Source organism: Aethina tumida, chromosome 1 (genome assembly GCF_024364675.1).
Source record: "Aethina tumida isolate Nest 87 chromosome 1, icAetTumi1.1, whole genome shotgun sequence".
NCBI lineage: Eukaryota > Metazoa > Arthropoda > Insecta > Coleoptera > Nitidulidae > Aethina > Aethina tumida.
The window spans coordinates 70,024,397-70,037,656 of record NC_065435.1 but is presented as its reverse complement, the minus strand read 5'-3'; the positions used below and the strand labels follow the sequence as shown (position 1 = coordinate 70,037,656).

Genomic DNA, 13,260 nt, shown 5'->3' with positions numbered 1-13,260 from the left:
AAAAATAACTTCTAAAAAAATTTAACTTCTTCCATCATGAGCTTTTCTACAAAAATAATATATTATAAACATATGTTACGCATGTACGAATTATTAACAAATAATAATTCACATTTTAGACTGAAACAAATTTGTAAATAAAAATTATTTACTTAATGAAAAAATCATAATAACTTATAAATGTACAAATAAGCACATATTTGAAGACATGCAATTTTCCTACAGGGTTTATAATTGAACTATTATTTTCAACATACACAATAACGAAGAAAAATCAACTTCGAATTTCACATAAAGTAAAATATATTCTATTATACTTACAAAAGCAAGTACATTATTTGTTCGGATTATATTACTTTGTGGAAGAAATTTTTCATGAAAATTTTTAGAAAAAATAACAATTTCATACATTCTCCCGTAACAAAGAGAATAAAATAAATAAGAATAAAAGCGTACAAATATACAAAATTACACAAGTTTAAAACTAGTATCGTAACTTATCTACAATTCTTTAGAATTGCCTCAAAAATGTCAATAAATGACAATTATCTTTGTCTCTAGTACTTCAGTTTTATCATTTGGTTTATTTATCAATTTATCAAAAGCTTTTTATTTCATTTCGTGGAGTAAATTCAGCATTTCAACTTAAATTAGCTCCGGGCGAATTTATATTTAGGTAGTCGTATTTATGCAAGTCTTCCGTCCCCACTAAAAAGAACAAACATTACAAACTCCCTTGTTAACATATTACAAAATATGTACACATAAAAAAGGTCATTTACATATAAATTTAACTTTGGGGAAAATAAAACGAAAATTGTAAAAAGCATTTTTCATCAACTGTGTAAACTAACACTGTTGGGCTTGAAAACCCGTATGTTTGCGTTTACTAATAATATCTCAGTTTACCGAAAACACCGTTAATTGCAAAATCCTTTTTCACAAATACACGCAAGCAGATCCAAATATTTACATATTTTTGATCGGCCACAAAGCACTATCCATTTAAATTGGGAACATTGAAAATGTTTCACGTGTTCCTAGAAACACGATTTAATATTATTTTAGTCATTCCATATTCTGCGTCAAATCCGACATTTTAAGTTAAATTAGTTCTCCAATTTACATTTATGCACTTGTATTTGTACCAGTCGAAGACATTGTAAACCCTCGTGAATTTACTTGGTAGGTACACAATAACTATTCATTGTGTACTGGCTGTTTTCAGAAAGTTAATATTCGAGTAGAATACTAAATGTTGGTAATGTTTGTTTTGTATAGAACAAGATGGATCAGTTTAAAGCCCAGAATATCAAAGAATGTAGTTGTGACAATTTATGTACTACTCACTATGTTAGATTTCCAAATTATGCATTTAAGTTGTTGGAAATGTTATTTTTTAATAATAAAATGTTTTTCAACAAACTACTAAAATAATATATTTTAAAAAGTATAAAAAAGTTTCTAGAAAAAAACGTTTTATCTAATTTTAACTCATTAAGAGGAAACTGAAATTAGATGAGACGAAAGTTTACGAAGGTTCATTTAGTTTTCTTTGTTGTATTCTAAGAAGAAAAAAAAACTTTTACTTTTCAGCTTTCCAACCGTGAAATTTATTTGAATCCTCGTTATTTGTTTCGGCAATTAATGTCGCCATTTATAATTGAAACAGTTGTAAATTCCTTGACCGAATACGTTCGTCGTTATAAATCCAAAACCGTGTTCCACACTCGAAACACGGAAGCCCCGAAGATCGAGTTCGTCCTTGGCGTGGGCGGCACGGGGGCAGCGGCGGCGGCAGAAGCGGCGGATCGATCGTCCGACCCAGAATCCGCCGCCGCGGTTATTCTCCGCCGATCGGAGTCGGGCCGAATTTTACCGCTCCTCAAACACGATCGGAAATGTGCCCTGCGTCCATCACTGCCGATCTTTTGCGATGATGGAAGTTGATCTTTTCAGATGGCCACTTCTTTAGTTCGCCACGAGTGTGTTTAACTAGCACTCGACTGGGGGTTGTGAAACAATGTTTTTTCAAGTTACCTTTGGAAATGGGGTGGAATTTGGTGTTGGTGTTTCCGTTAATTGAAATTAACATTTTGTGCATACAATTTAAATTGTCGTTTATTGTTTGGCAAACATTTTTGTTAATTGGTAATGCATTTGATTTAATTCAATAACGCATGATTGGTCGCATTGTGCCAAAAGCGCGCGTACGTGTCAGTGGCGAAAACAAATACGAAAATCCAAATTTTGCATAATTTGGTTAGGGCCAGTTGATTGTTCTGTCCAATGGTTTTTCGTTTGTTGTCAACTGTCAGCAACAAGATTATCAGATACATTGTTCTATCTGATTTATAGTTTTGCATTATAATATAGCTTTACTGTAACAATAGAATTGAAAATATCAGTAAATTAAATTTAGTATACAGCATATTGTATTAAATATTCTAAATTTAGTACAATATGTCGTATATTGACCACAATGAACACTAATTGTTTACAGTTATTAATATGACAGTTAAAAAATATATACATCGACAATAATTATTTACTTAACTAAAAACCAACCTAATTGAGTTGATTTTTTAATCTTCTATCCCACAATAATAATTAATATTGGATATTTCATTTCCAAAAGGGATTACAAGTAAACCGAGCGTATTCTTAGTAAAAATAGAATTATAGACTTACGTTTATCATCATAAAATGGGATCAGCAGCTTTTTAAAATTGGCATGTTTCACCAAAAAAAAATGAGAATAATATACGGTGTAGCCAGTGGCGGCTACTCAGATGAAACAGTTGAGACAATACTTTACCTATGAAAATGATTTTATTGACATAACGTTAATATTAAAAAATACATTTTTTACGTTTTTGTTCTTTAAATTAGAATATACATTAATATTTAAATAAATGTAAAGTAATATGTTGTAAAACCGACAATTAAACAACCAAGGGCCGTTTAATATTAAACTTCAATATTTTGTGCGTTTCCAGAGGCACTTTTAAATGTGCCTCTTCGCGACAATTAGTTTCATATGTAAATCTTGAATATATCTATTTGGTACCAACTTTCGCGTATGCGCTTTAAGGTGGGGCAATTGTATTTTCAATGGTAGGGGGGCTGAGGCGTTCGTTTAGTCCATGTGATAACTTCCAATACTTACACTATATTTTCAGAGAAATAAATTAAAATAAATTAAGCATGCACTCAGGGTAGTGATTGTTAAAATATCTATAACTGAGTAAAATGTATAACTGAATTATGTTATTAGTGAACATAAAAATGATTTTATTGATATAACGTTAATATTAAAATATACATTTTTTACGTTTTTATTCTTTAAAATATATTTCTATTTGGTTCAAACTTTCACGTATGCACTTTAAGGTGGGGCAATTGTATTTTCAATGGTAGGGGAGCTGAGGCGTTTGTTTAGCCAATGTGATAACTTCCAATACTTACACTATATTTTCAGAGGATTAAAATAAAATAAATTAAGTATGCACTCAGTGTAGTGCTTGTTAAAATATCTACAACTGAGTAATATGTATAACTGAATTATGTTATTAGTGATAATCTAACTGACAATATGGTTTACTTGAAGAAATAAATTCATAAAAGTGTTTGTGATATTTATTATATTATATATAAAAAATAGACAATAAAACCTATGCATAGTAAAAAAATTGTTTTATATGTTTTCTGTCAGCGGCATATTACATCACTTTTTATAGTATATTAAAAAAAATATTAGTGCTTGTTAAAATATCTCTAAAATTATGGAACTAAGTGGAGCATTGTTATCAATGCATATAATATAACATACACAATTGACTTTTGTTGGCATTAGACAAATTGGGAGATTAATACGTTAATTCGCTATTTAACTGTGAGAAATATGCGACGATTAGATGATCAGAAGGAATAAATTAATGGCCACTGTATTTTATATGAGAAAGTAATTAAAAGCTTCATTAACTTTAATACTTTATCAGATCACTTTCGTTAATTAAAGAAACCGCAATAAAAATGGAATTATGAAATTATAACATTGCGTTACTCATAGTTTATATTAAAATGTGAAAGGATTTCTTACATTTTGAACCACTTTTCTTCATATTTAATTGTCGTTTTTTATCTCGAAGAATGATTGAAATAGAAATATACAATTCTTGGAAGAAAAGTTAAAAGCTTTATTATCAATATTTCAATCTTTTTAAATTTATTGAAGCCATTTGTCCATCGTGAAAGCAAACCAGACCTTAGTAAAGAAATAGTTTTTCTATTTTATCAAGTTATTAATTTAAAAACGGGACTGTGAAAGAAATTACGTCGCTCGTAAGTTTCGACATCACATACTCTCTATTATATTGCTTCGTGAAATTGCATTGCTTATTAAATTCTTCCTGGTAATTTAACAAATGTTTTCGTCAAACTAAAAAACTATAAAAGAAGTAATTGTAATTAATAGTCGGAGCTTTCTTTTTTTTTTTAATAAATCCGCTTTTGATAAATGTTTACAATTTAAACAGGAAGTTATTAATCTGAAAATAAAATAAAATAAAAATTATGAATCCGTGCGACACCACAACACTAATCATCTTATTATAGAATTAACAACTTGTTTCATTGAAGTCTTATTAACTCTAATTATACGAAAATTTTCTGCAACGCTTTCAAGCTGAACAACAAACAAACCAATTATTGAAATAAGTCGATTTTTGCTGTTTTCTTTAAACGAAGCGTGAAAAGTGATTTTTAAGTTAATTAACATGTCTAAACTGTTGTTAATAAGAACATTTGATTATGTAGAATTTCAACTACAGCCATGTTTCTTAGAATTTAGATAAAATATATTGTGCTAATATGTTAAAACAAATGTTTACGAACAAATAGCATCTATTAGATAAATATTATCATTTAATTATTATCGTGTAATATCATTGCTTATTATTATTAGATGTCCAGAATGGGTACTAGTATTATTTTATTGTAAAATGTAATGAAATTAAGAAACTAATCATCTTAATTATGAAAAGAAATATTCATACATTTAAATAAGTATGTATTTATTCAATATTCATCATAAAAATTGTTTTTGCGATAATTGTTGTGAGTTGTTAAGCTCATCTGTGACTGAACACAAATAATTAAACTGCAATTTATACATTAGCACATTTTTGCCTCAATAATTTTCGTATTAATCGTACTGACTGGATTAAATATAAAAAACGTATCGTTTACAATAAAAACGAATTATCTCTATTTAAAACAGTTATTGTCACTAATCAATAAAAATATATACCGTCAGTCCATTTAAAATAATTATCGTTAATGATTATGTAAAGGATATTAAATACGTTTACAGGTAATGCCCTAAGCAAATAAACATGAAACTATTGATAACCTTGTCCCAATTACAAATCGAAATTGATTTTAACCATTTTTTACAATCACATCTCACGGTACGTCGTCTGGAATATAAATTAGCCAAGATTAACCAGCTTAATCACCTGAAATCCCGAATCGCAACAGGTTGTTTACTAAATTTAAACAACAAAACATAACCTTCAAAATACGTTTATTTCGTTTGTTCGTCCGTTTACCACTTACATATGTCTTAATTCTACATCGACATCATCCTCCTCCATTTTATCGACACGTTTTCATTCACAATTAATAAAGAAACCGACAAAAAACAGCTAACCCAAACTGGCAAAAAAGTCGCGCACTTAGTACTGAGCGCAAGGCGAGAGATACATGACTCACGTTGTCGCTGTGCGGCGTTGCCGCACCACCACTTTCTATTACAATCAACTGTTAATGTGATAATAATTGTACATAAACTGTGTTCAGTTCGGTTAGTACTTTGATCTGGAGATAGGCTGATGAGCGATTGCACCTGTATTTATTAATTAATTAATTCCAAAGCGAAACTGTTTCTGTATAATTATAACACCTGACACGGATATGAAATAGCGGCAACGTTTGGTTTTTACCCATTGTAATGAGTAAATTTTTATATTGAATTTATAAAATTGTGTAAATTACATAAAATGCGTTTCGTAATGATTCATTGTACTGTTGCTAATTCCTATAGTCACACGTTGGTATATTTCTGTTTGATAAAACATTAATTAAATAAGGGTTTTAGTCTTTAGGTATACAAACAAATTGAATAACTATATTTACTTCAAAACATTGATATCACTTTACCATACTCTAGAATATAAAACGGAAGTGATACATTTTTCTATGAAAATTCCACTAAAATCGCATCATAGTAAATTTATTTCTGTGGCAAATTTTTAAAATGCACTTCAAAACTTAGTTTTTAAAATGCACAGTTTTATTAGAACAAATTTTATCACTTATCTAAACTATAAAACAGAAGTGATAAATTTTTCTGTGAAAATACCGTTTTAATTATTTTAATTGATTTATTTGTGTTAGATACAACTTTTTAAAATTCACTTGATCAACAATATTATCATTGATCTAAGAAAACAGGTGTGGTAATTTATTTTCTGAAAATAGAACAATGTGGAATAAATAAATCAGTTTAACATAGGTTGTGTTTTCCATAAGATTACGAACATTGAAATCTAAAATATTATTGTTTCTTAAAACTGTAATGGGTTTCTTATTATTTTATTGTGGATCTTAATCTATTAGTAATTCCTAGATGGATCAACAGTATCACCTAAAAAATAGGTGTGGTAATTTATTCGTTGGAAACAAAACGTGGAATAATTTAATAAACTGTTGTTTATTTTCTTTGTTTTTCATAATATTTTTAATTACAACAACAATTCGTTATTCGTATTTGCAACGCATTCTGTTATAAAATACTTAATAATTCTTTATGTATATTTATTTAATCACTCTGATAAGATATCCATCGTGCTTTGAATGGACCACATTTAAAAATGTTAGTACCCACAAAAATAACAATAATATTATTCTCACATGAAATATTCACATTCATGTTATTGTGTTAGCAGGATTTTTCCTGCGGCACAATTTTGCAAACTGGTCTTTTTTTATTTTAATGTAGCATAAACGGATTTGTAACAATAATTCACATTTTGCAAAACTAAAATTACTTTTGTTATATGCCGGAACGAATTTTCCCGAACATATTTTTCATATTTGCCCAAACTCAACAAACATATATGTTCCATTACGGAATTTTAGAGGGCGTGTAACAATTTATTTTAATAAATTACACGCTATATTTTCACATTATGAAAATTTACGAATAGTATTTATTCAAAACCTTCGCACACAATTCTGTTTTATCGACAATATAATTAAATTTTGTTGGTTTCAGTTCAGGTAGAAAAATCAGTGTGTATTTTATTTTAAATTTATGCAATACTCAATATTCATTTTTATGTAGGTTTTCAACCACTATTAAAATATGCAAATTGTTTCTATTAAATTATGCACATTCAAATTAAAATAATTTTGTGCAGGCGTTTTAAATTTCAGTTATAATATTTATAATGAAACCGGGCTATTTTTGAAACATATATTCAAAAAGAAAGAGTAGAAGACAAACGAAGAGAAGGAAAAAGAGCAGAAGAGAAGGGTATAGAAGAGAAGAAAAGGGAAGGGAAGATAGAAAAAAAGATAAACGAAGAGAGCCTCGTTTGCACCCCTTCTATGTCCCGTATAAAACTGTAGCCGTGTTCATTATTTGAAAGAAAACATCGGTGGAGAAGTTTGCTGCGTTGGTTCATTAAACACATATGCAGTTTGCCGGTTGACAAGTTGTTTTAAGGGATATGCAAGAAACACTGCTAAGCATGCAGGATCAAATTTCGCAGTCTGCCGCAGGATTGCGCTCATGATTAAATCATCATCCTCATTAGAACACCTAGAATAACACAAACAAGGACTCAGGGGGGTCGAAAACCGCCGCCAATGGAAAGTGCCGACTCCCGACCGCCGAATCTGGGCACATAATCCTTGCTGCGTGAGCATTACCGGTCCCCTATGCCGGTCCCGTTTGATAAAACGCCGCCGTGCACGGTCTCACGTTAAGTCATTAGCGGGGATTTACATCTGCGGACGGGACACGACCCAAGGGGTGAGAACTTTGATGTGGGAGCGGCGAAGAATTATTATTAAAATCTTTTAATTAATATTTCATGTCCTAATACAATAGATTGTGAGGTCTGTGAGTGTCTTTGAGGACTGGAGGTTACTTTGAGGGTTAAATGGGCGTGTTTAAGTTTAATCGGTTATAATTGTATTTTGTATCAACTTTGGATTTTAAATTACAAATAAATTGTCCCCGTGAAATCACGTGTCTTTTATTGAAACTCCTTGTAATGTACCATATTATATTTAATTTCCTTTCAAATAATTCCGCTCCTCGCAATTTCCTATGAACCCTTATGACATTTAGAATTTCGGGTCTTTGATAAAGACGACTGAATAAGCAAAACTTTATACGAGAGAAATGTCGTCTCTCACAAAGTGGAATATGAAAGTTCACTATCTAGTTATCCATCCGGAAACTCATGCAAGGTGTCCTAAATACACAGCACAAAATTTTATTGTAACAAAAGAATATTTAAAAACATTTAAATTAACTCCTTTAATTTTCGGGCACAATCATTGATCCGTATTTTAATTTTTCGAGGCTGTCACACAACTTCTTTGTTCGTTCTTATTTGACATTCCGTTAGGTTAATTAAGATTCACCCTTCAACTTGTAAAACTTTCAAATTTACATACAAATCCTTTATGCTCGGAGCAATCTATTGATCCTAAATTCAATTTTATGGCTTCCATGGGAGCACTTCATGATGACATCAATTCCTTTTCCTCTTCATTTACTAGATGAATCTTGGAATTTCTATAAAAAATCAAAATGATTATTCTTCTTTCTGAAGATACGCGTTGTTAAAAAAAATGTTATTGATATTTTGTACTGTAATAATTCTGAATAAGGAACGATAGCGTATTGTCATTGTTATTATCCGCTGAAAGGAATGGGAATAATCTGGTCGCAATCATAAATCTGGCTCTTTATTTGATATCCGCTGCTATGATCATATGTTTTCATCAGCGAGTTAAATAATAGCAACTTTATTTAGGTTAGTGGGTCAAGCATACATATTGAAATTCATCTCGCTGGTTCTCGGAAAATTGCAATAATCAAACATTGTTTATTATTTTCGTTTCGTTGCATTAACTTGAATCTATTTTGCAACTGCATGCGTGCTTTCTACCCAGTTAACTTAATTCTGTTTCTGCGTTCAATTTTCTACGGGGATTTCATTTATTTGTTTGCTTGGTAACCAGAAATAAAATACGATTTGCGGAAATTGTCATACACGACGACGCCGAGCAACAAAGTGGAAGTAATCCAAGACAATTTTATTTAGAGACAAACGTACAATGTACAGGAATTTAAACGAACCATTTTCGTCGAGTCTTAAGCCAAGCGCATAATCATTCAAGGGCAATTTAAAAACTGATGTCTCATAAAACGACCGCGGCATTTTCCCGAACTCTCTTTCCCATAACTAATTACGTGAGTTCTCCATGTATTTAGACTAGCGATCCAGATAAACATCATTTACGGTTCGGATATGTTGAAATGGCATTTCGGTCCTGAAATCCACAGGGGATTGCGGATAACGAGTCCGGGATCCTGAAAACGCTCAAGCTGGAAACTTTCTCAAGGCCGACATTCAAATTCGCAATTACCGGATCACATGTTAGTTTGGTCGATCGCAATCGCACACCAACTTATTAAGCCTAATCGGAAATCTCTTAATTAATCTTATTTTGTTAGGAAATTACCATCTTTTGCTTGGTCATTGTTTTTGTTACAATATCGTGGAGGGGAACAATAATTAGGTGATTTCAAGTAGGGAGTGGGTTGCCTGAAGTCACGTGTGTGCCGAAATATAAAAGGGAACACTTGCGCAACCAAAAGGCGTGGCTGTGCTGGTTCTTTCTCAACTCGAACGAACCCTATTATATTTTAATTATTTATTGAACTTTTTCGTTTTAATTTAATGAAAATTGTGCATGGTAAAACACAAAGGATCCTTTTAAAACACCTGTGTTACTCGCGTTCAGTTCTAAAATATAATTTTGTAAAGCACATATAAGATAATTCATGGAAAATTAAAAAAAAAAATGATGGAAGAGAGTCTCATTAAGTGAATTTCTCAAGTTTTATGTGACAGTCTAAAATTGGGTCGACCACTATTACTTTCCTGATACAATAATTAGTCTTTGTTAGTAGTTTTTACAGGCAAAGATAAATATAATAACTCGGCGAAAACTTGGTGCAGCTCTGAAAATTACATCCACATCTAAAGCACTATCTTTTATATTAATTAATTTTAAAATTGCCAACTTACAAGAAAAATAAGAAAAATCGCCCATGTAACAATTTATCATTGTCAGCCCTTGATAATAATCGTTCCACCGCTATTAATTACCTCTCCGAGTCGTGGAATTATTAAACTAAATAACACGTTAAGAGTTATAATGAATTCAGTGCTAGTTGCCTATTTAATATTAAACGAGGGTATTTAAAAATTGAATCAGGACATTTGTATTTATTGGATTTTTACATAATTAAAATGTCAAATGTACGACCTGTTATTACCTTTATATCACGACAAATCATTTTTTATTCATTTATACTGTTTTTAAAATCATTGCATATTTCGAATTGCCCAGATTTCTTTTATACAAACGAAAATTTCATTTATTAATGATTAATTGTACACGCAATTCTCGCATATATTAGTTAGTTAATTTAATAAATCTACTTCATATTTTATATTTGACTCGTTCTTTTGTATGGCGACCTCAAAACACCTTTTGATCTACTATGATTTTTTTGCATGTAATGACAAATATCGACAAACAAAAGAATTTAAATTATTTATTGTCAGCCAACGGTGTATGTTATATGATACAAACAAACAACATAAATTGGAATGTTTCTCAAAGATATCTTTGAAATTGTTGCTAAGTAACAACATTCAATTTTTTTGTAAACTGAAGTATTAACTATAGAAACTACAAATAACAAATCATTTAAGCAATGTAGTCGGACGAAGAAAGATGTAATAGCAGTAGCAGAAGTTGTGGCAAAATGTGCTAATATTTTTATCATGGTTGGAATACTAGTCTGGAATATGAAACAACTGAATAGGTTAATCATTTATTTGAAGCGTACAACATCTACTAAATTACAGGTAAGCCATTTACAATGTATTTAAAAACATTTAATCATTTATTGAATTTGTATTAACTGTTTTATGTTGCTCATTCTCAGCAACTAATTTAAAATTTTAATTTCAGTAAGGAAGATCATTGTTTTTATAAAAACGGGGTATCTGCTAAATTGAAAGTGTATAGAATCAAGAAGTACCAGTATTCCAGAAACCAACAACACCATCAACATCAAGAAAAACATCAAGAGGGACTGCTCTCTCAACGGTCATTCTACCAAAAGTGTCGATTCCATGATAAAAATAGTCGAGCAGCAGAATCAAGTAAGATAGTAACCAACCACATTTTAGATAAAAGCAACAAACAAAACTGCTATTACATAAAAAAGTCTGAAGTTTACAGAAGTTATACACTTACACTAAAAAAATGTGTGCAATTCGTGATACTATACACTCAGTGATAATGAACAGTGACCCGATCAATTGAACTTCATTGGTTCAATTTTAACCTACATATGATTATGGAAAAACGTCATTACTCTTTTTCTACGTAGACATTGTCTTTTTATTACTTACGAAATATCCAAAATAGAGACAAAACTATATTGAATGTGCTGGCAGAAAAGAAACCAAGAAACCAAGAAACTAGGAAACTAAAATGAAGAACTATAAACTAAATTGAGCGACGGTGATCCGTTATTACTAACGGTTAGCGCGAAAATATTGCCCATAGCAACGAATACAATTGAAATCAACGAGTTGCTAATATTTGGGACATAAAGTTGTCAATAAATATCACGGGAAGAAAACAATTGTTGTCGTAATTTGACAACACATCGATAATATATATATGTGTGTGTGTGTGTGTGTTGTGTATGTTATAGAACTATTTTTTATACAATTTCATTTTATACATTATATACATTTTATAGTTATACTTAATTATATAATTTTATAACATTTTTTATACAATTATTTGGTTTGCCACTGTACCATATAATGTATAATAAATATTGTTAAAATATTTTTAGTTTGTTTCATTTCATCAGTTAACATTAACTCCTGTGCATTTATTTTTAAGAATAGCAATGTTTTGTGTATTCGGGTCATGGTAGCAAAACTAATTGCTCTAATGGAAGTTGCAGAAACAGTTTGACCTACATGAGAAGCACATATATTAATCCAACTATTTGTTAATTAAGAAGTTAAGTATTAGTAAAACTCTGGCAAAGTTTAGCCACTAAAAGTAATGGGGGGTAAGGGAAACATTTATAAAAGAAATTAAACTTTATTCGATCTATTTAAATTTTACTTGGAAATAACGACTTAAACGAAAATTAAAGGTAATTTGTAAATTAACATTCAACCCCAAAGATATTTTACTGCGAATTGTTAAAAGTGTACAACTCGGATTAAAGCGAAGAAATATGTTCAGTTAAATGCTAATATATTCAAAGTCAAATTAATTTTTAGCTTTATACTAAACAAATCGATAACGAAATTAATGGTGCCCCAGGCGAATAATTTTAAATAACGTGCTCTCCGTATTATTATTTTGTTCGAACCCAACAAGTAAAGTATCTTAACAACTATTTTATGGCGAATTAAAAAGCAGTTAGTTTATAAAATTTAGATATGCATTTATTTCCTTATAAAGCCCATGAAATATGTATTTCTCGAAAGCGATAAACCAGCATGCAATGTCGGAAATCAATATAAAACGAGCGCTAAAGTTCATATAATATTCGTGTCAATATTTTGCAAGTATCCCCAGTGAGTTCGTGCAGATGTCATGTCAGTCAATATTTTCGAATAAAAAAAAAATAATATCGCCGACACTGAATAATTTAACTGGACTCGGTCGGAACTGGTGGATTGAGATTTGCAACGCAAATTTTTCGGCATTAATTTTCTTTTACTCGAATATCAAATGTGACATGTAAAATAAATTTCTTTATTTGAATTTAATAACCATGTAGAGTTTCCCCAAGTCGAAAATTGGATAATATAACCACGCCCCTTGGATGTGCAATCGTTT

General features: G+C 30.4%; 1 protein-coding gene and 1 long non-coding RNA gene across 4 annotated transcripts in view; one reads left to right on the top strand and one right to left on the bottom strand.

Annotated features, from left to right (window-relative positions):
- LOC109608827 (uncharacterized) overlaps positions 1 to 13,260 on the bottom strand; it is a 127,453-nt gene that overhangs the window by 78,850 nt on the left and 35,343 nt on the right. The window lies entirely within an intron of this gene.
- LOC109608882 (uncharacterized) lies at positions 11,060 to 12,248 on the top strand. Its single transcript, XR_002192331.2, has 2 exons — positions 11,060 to 11,246; positions 11,353 to 12,248. It is a non-coding gene; the product is annotated as an uncharacterized LOC109608882 (long non-coding RNA).